Source organism: Atractosteus spatula, chromosome 7, assembly GCF_055471065.1.
Source record: "Atractosteus spatula isolate fAtrSpa1 chromosome 7, fAtrSpa1.hap1, whole genome shotgun sequence".
In the NCBI taxonomy this organism is placed as follows: domain Eukaryota; kingdom Metazoa; phylum Chordata; class Actinopteri; order Semionotiformes; family Lepisosteidae; genus Atractosteus; species Atractosteus spatula.
The window spans coordinates 58,579,411-58,585,417 of NC_142712.1; the positions used below are offsets into that span (position 1 = coordinate 58,579,411).

The following is a 6,007-nucleotide window of genomic DNA, read 5'->3' on the forward strand; positions in this document are numbered from 1 at the left end:
CTTCAAGGGCGCCCAGTTACTCTTGAGACTAGGGCAGCCCATTGAGGGCTGTTTAGTGTATTAATCCCAGTGCTTTAGCATGGAGTCGGGTGATGAACTGATAGATGAAGTCTGTTTTCCTTTTCAGCGAAAATGAGAAATCTCACAGTTTTCTCCAGCTGTCTTCCTGAGAGACTCCAGGGACAAAGCCTTTCTGCACTGTTCTGTCTTGCATGTTCTGTCCTAGTTCTGTCGCCACTGAAATGATGTGGTGCCAAGAGGTCACCTGAAATAACAGCAGGAAAGCTTATTTCAAATGGATTTCTTGCCTGCATTGCTTTCCTATTGCAACTTAATTATGCTCGAGTCCTGAGCACAAGAAGTTAGGAAATTCAGTTCCTTGAACTTGAAAAAGCAAATGTTTTCACACCCAGGACAGAACTGGAAGATGTATGTCCATCTGTGACTTCTTCACTTGTGTTAATAAGGCAGGCTAACAAGTTCATAAAACATGACTTTGTCAGAAACAGCTTTAAAATAAAAATCAGACTCAAAGGATTATAAAGTGGAAGAACAATCTGTAAAAGATGCTCAATAGCAACTGTCATGTGTTCTGCTTCATCAATTGGTACAGCAGACAGAGGAAACCAAACAAACATCTTTTATCATTTTCATGCCAGATGTAACTTTGAATCAACATTACTAAAAATATCCATGGCACTACAGTAGCAGTGTGTTCACAGTTCACTTTTGAACTTTTTGCAGAATCGGAGCTTCACATAATGTGGCCACAAAGTCCTAGAACGTTTATATAAGACTGCTGGAGAATTGCTACAGATTGGGGTCCCCCCCCAGGGTATACCCTGCTTGCCAGGACAGGCTCCAGCACTAAACTGGACCCATCCAACCCTAAACTGGAAGAAGCAGTTACAGTAGAAAATGGATGGATGCTGAAACACTTTAAATTAATGTTGAATAATTCTGCTGTGTGACCTCAGTACTATGTTACGTGAATAACAGAAACCTATAGAGCTAACACTAAATGACATAAACATAATAGGTACTGTAACTGGACTGGAAAACCTGTCATACATTACAGTGATTTGCCCAAAACAGGACTTTGCCTCTGTGGTCCTCCCTGCCACCAGCTCATTCACCTGTAGTTAAAAAGACACATCTCAATAAGATGCAGATTTCAAGGCTTATGCATTAAATTATTTCAGCATTAACTTGATCTTCAGCTGTACAGTCATTAGACTTTCAACAGCACTTGTTTTCCACTTTTCAGTTCTGATGAAAAAACAAGGTGGCTTTATCAAAGACTGTGTCATGAATTCCTTGGGGGGGCACATTAGCTTTGTACTCATTCATATTTGCGGACGTTTTTTGCTGGTGTATAAAAAAATAGCTCTTTTTCATTTAACACAAAAATGACAAAACTAACATTTAACTAAAATGAAGCAATCGTGATGCAATCAGCTTTGTTGATCTTGTCTTCCCCTAATTTCTTCAAAGGCCATCTAGTCCAGCCTCCCAGCTGAGAGTTCAAGGACATGACAGAGTACCCTCTTCGGGGTTTTGGAAAAGCCTGTTAAATTTCCTTGAAGAGATATTTTTTGTTTCTCTAATAATACCTTCCTTTGAAAACAGAAACTTGTCTCAGTCAAACAAAAATGCGGCGTTGCTCTCTCATCCCTTTGAATGGGTCACACATCCCAGGAGAGCATTTTGCTGCTGTTGCCTGAAAGAGGGTTACAGATATCGATATTATTACACCCTGTCACAGAATAAAAGAACAAGGTTAATCATTTCCTCCAAGAATCATGTGGCAGACTCTGTCCTATTCTTTCTGGGATCACATCGGCTACTGTATAAAGAAATAAACAAATAATAATCAGCACAGGGTAAGAGAGGTGTTCCCATGGTAACCAGGTCCTGCAGAGGAGGAAGGGAGACTAGGCCAGACCATCTACTATTTGCATACAAATTGCCCAGCTGTTACCTTGTCGTTATGGCGATGGCATAAAGCAAGAGAAAGAAATCTGTGCTGGAGGAAGAGAGCAGTGAGCGACAGGCAGGCGTCTGTGTGACTATTAGAATAATGAAAACCAGAAAGAGACTCCGTGAAAACAATGAGCCTTGCTAAATAAAAATGCATTTAAGTCAATTTGTTTGGAGCATATTTAGGTTAGATATTGTTTTTGCAGTGTATTTTTTACTTGCGTGATCGACATTCTGATATGTTTATCGTGCAAGTGGCAGAAAATAACCCAAAAACAGCTAAGAGGGTCACACTGCAAGTACAATGTTAGGAAGCTGCTTCGAGGAATGAATTGCGAAAAGTTTAGAAAAGGACAGCTGCTGTGAACTTTCTCTGGCTTTTTGAGAGACAGTGTTTCTGGATTCCCAACAGGTCCAGTATTCTGCAAGAGCCTGACCCTTCACAGACTTTCTTCAGGGGGATGTTTTTTCCTGTGGTAGGGTTGTGCACACCTGCGCCAGGCCTGCTGATGTCGACACTCCCTCCACTCCAACCTCAGCCAAGAGCAAAGACGTCCCACAGCACCAGCCTGCTTGTCTTGAGCACGGGGATCATGTCAGTGCTTCTTAATGATGTGAGCCACAGTTTGGGGTAAAAACATCAAGGTCACACATTTCATAAAGCAACTGCTGTTTCAAACCATAAAACGCAAACTCTGGTGGCAGATGTCAGCACTGCAGACAAGAGGTCAGGACAAGGGCAGCTCAGTTTTTTCCTTATCCCTAAAAATATTTAAAATAACATTTATTCTGATTTATTAATAAATTACATGTTTGGAAGTACAAACATTTAGTTATATCCCTCAGTGCAAGAAATTAATAAAAAATGTACATTATAGGTTTGTGCAGTCATCTCTTGCAATGGCACAGTGTTTTTGGTGATGGAAAAGAACTCATATGTAATCTGCTTTAAAGGGTAAGAGCATTACTTTAGACATGTGAGAGTTTTACAGGACTCTTTCAGCAGGAAATATTGAGGCTTTATAAACAGTTAATACTAAGACTCGCTCATTAATACAGTTCTTCTCTGACGAGGCTAGAAGGGAGTAAGAGAAGGACCAGCTTGGAGAAGAGATCGCCTCTGCTCAGGGACCCCTGGGAAGAGAGCGAGTCTTTACTAACCCCAAGGGGTGATTTGTTGTACAGCAGCAGATGATCAATAAAGTATCTATCTATCTAAAAACACACAAACAATACTCGTATACAAGTCCAAGAGAACTGTTGAGCAAGGTTATGGCCTCTAGTATAAATGACCTGTTTGTTTTTAAATTGAGAAATCTGTATCTGCATTCTGTAAGGAGTAATTAGAATTCATTAAACAAAGGAAGTGAAGAGTACTCTAGGATGGAACATGTCTTACTCTCATAACTGATAGGCCTGGGGCAGGGCCAGAAGATCAGCACCAATGACTTTCTGACATAGACTTGGTTTGACAAGACTCCCCAGTTTGCTCTAACTCCTCGGATCCTGATTCCCTCACCAGTAGATCAAGGCAAAAGTTCTGCAGGGATGCAGGTTCAATAAAAGGCTGATAAAACACCATCAACAACAAATTATCAACCTTAAAATGTTTAAGCTTCCTTAAGAAAAACCGATGTTGTTGCTCTTTTCTGAAGGATAGGAGTTCACCGATTTCAAGACTTTTAGATATTCTTGTGTGTTTATTAACTATTTAATAAAAAACACAGTTTTGGAAATGTATTCATGAAAAGTCTCAAGTGTATGGATCACATATACACAGTAATGCTATTACATTTTAAAAAGTGAGAATGTGGGTTTATTGTTTGCTTTATTCGTGATTATTCCTTTGAATTACAAAGAGTTACGGACTGAGCTCGGGTCACATGATTTCCCAAATCGGGAGGAGCTTAGATTTTGGAATTTGAGTGGAGCTAATGCTGCCGAGAATGAGCTGATTACAGACATGTTGCAACGGAGATTCAAAAAGACATGATACTGAGTAAGGAGAGAAGATCAAAAGGCACAGCCCTGCCAGAGGCGAATGCTCACTGCCTGGTTATTGTCAGTGTGACTGAAGGTGGCCTCTGCGTGAGAGAAGCTGTCTGGAGCAGGAAAGATTCAACTGTAACAATCACCAGACTAGTCCAGAGAGTCCCTCTGCTGGCGCAGGACTGTCTCCCCCGGCTGCACCAGCGTGTCCGGAGAGCAGCGACTGGGGTACAAGTGCCAGTGAACAGGTGCTGCAGGAGGCTGTAATTCACTGCTGTTCTGTACAATCTGAGCATTAGTAACATCTTCCTATTCGTGTATTTACGAAGGAACCAATATGTTTTTCTCTTGCATTTTCCCTAGATAATCACAGATGCAAGCTGGAGAATATTGCATTCTCATAAAATTACAAAAGTCCCTCAGTCTAAAGACACTTGAATTTGCAAGCATGGAGTCAATGCACATGAGTTACAAGTTGCAATTTAGATCAAAAAAGAATTGTAAAACAGCAGAAAAATCTGTGGTTATGTTAGATAACATACACTGTAAAACAGCTTTTGTGTTGCCTCAAATGTATTTGGATTTGGTGTATTTGGGCAGGGTTTGTTAATAAAATTACAATTCTAGAATAAAGATCCGGAGAATAAGATGATTCAGCTAGACCAGCATTATTATTCGTCGTATTTTGTAATAATCCTGAACTCTGTTCTTGAAGGAAAACAGAAGTGGAGAACATATTCACAGCTCCACTACAACTGGACGGCGGTTCACAGCGCCATCTAGTGGGCAGTTGTGTGTCGTGTAGCCCTCCGCTGCTCTGCCTCTGCCTGCTCTGCCCGCCAGTCACTCTGCTCCGCTGCTCGGTTTTGCGCTCACAGCATCACGGCTCAGTTTTGGATGCTGCTGTTCTTGTGTCCACATGTCTAACGAATAGAATAGTGGTGTAAATGCCGTTGTAATTAAAAAAGGTTCATATTAGAAAAAATGCTTAGAATTTATTTTAGGGTCTCGTTCATCGGGAATCACTCGACCTTTATTATTATTATGGCAGTTCGTGAGAAAGCTTTGCGGTGCGTTGAAAAACTATTTCGTTCATGAAACAAAAACAAAAAGACATGGATCTAGACCACAAGCACTCAGGGCTTTTTTCTTCTTACTCTTACTTCTTAGATGCTCAGGAGAACACGGTCGTGTCACTTGGAAAGGTTTCCTTTGGTCCAGTATACCACTGTAAAACTAAAGCGATACTGCGGTACAGTCGAGCTTTAGAAATATTTAAAGACGTCTAGCATCTTTCCTATAACCACATGTCTGAATAGCACCACAGGCGCAGATCCACCCTATTTCAAATCCAGTTTGAAATCAGCATCGCTGGGCTTTACGTTTAGGAATGACACTAGGTTCAACGTAATTACGTATTTTTTATAGATATATTCGTCGAGCGAATTGTCTGTTGTAATGCATGTGTTGTTGTTATTTTAGAGATAAAAATAAACAGTTCAGAGACGTAAAGGTAAAAGCCGACCGCGGCAGGACTCGAACCTGCAATCTTCTGATCCGAAGTCAGACGCCTTATCCATTAGGCCACGCGGCCCTGCTCCTGACTGTCTGACAACTTCCCCCAGGTCTGATTCACAGCGACGAGTCATACGCGATTCACAAGAGTGCATGTACTAAACAAGTCGTTAAAAACGATTACGCGCAGATATTATGTGTGCAGTATTTCGCATCGTTTTGCTATGGGTGACGCATATGCTGTTATCTATTTAAAATAAAGTTGCACTAGGATTACAGGTGTCATATTATTTCGCCGGGACGGATGTGAACGCAGACTTCTGGTCGCAGTTTTTTTTTATTACTTTGAGTAATTATACTAAAAAACTTAGCTACATTACAGAACATTCACCGTTAACAAGTTACATGTAAATCCACTTGAGACGCTGTCCTCCAAGACGGTAGGTGTCGCTGTGCGGGGTCCGCAGCTGCTGTGACTGTGACCCGTGAGCCGCAGGAGTTGCGCTGGGATGCTGTTGAGCTG

General features: G+C 41.3%; 1 non-coding gene across 1 annotated transcript; it reads right to left on the reverse strand.

Moving 5' to 3' along the window:
- Window positions 1-5,490: 5,490 nt before the first annotated feature.
- On the reverse strand, window positions 5,491-5,563 carry trnar-ucg (transfer RNA arginine (anticodon UCG)). Its single transcript has one exon. It is a non-coding gene; the product is annotated as a tRNA-Arg (tRNA).
- Between the last annotated feature and the right edge of the window lie 444 nt (window positions 5,564-6,007).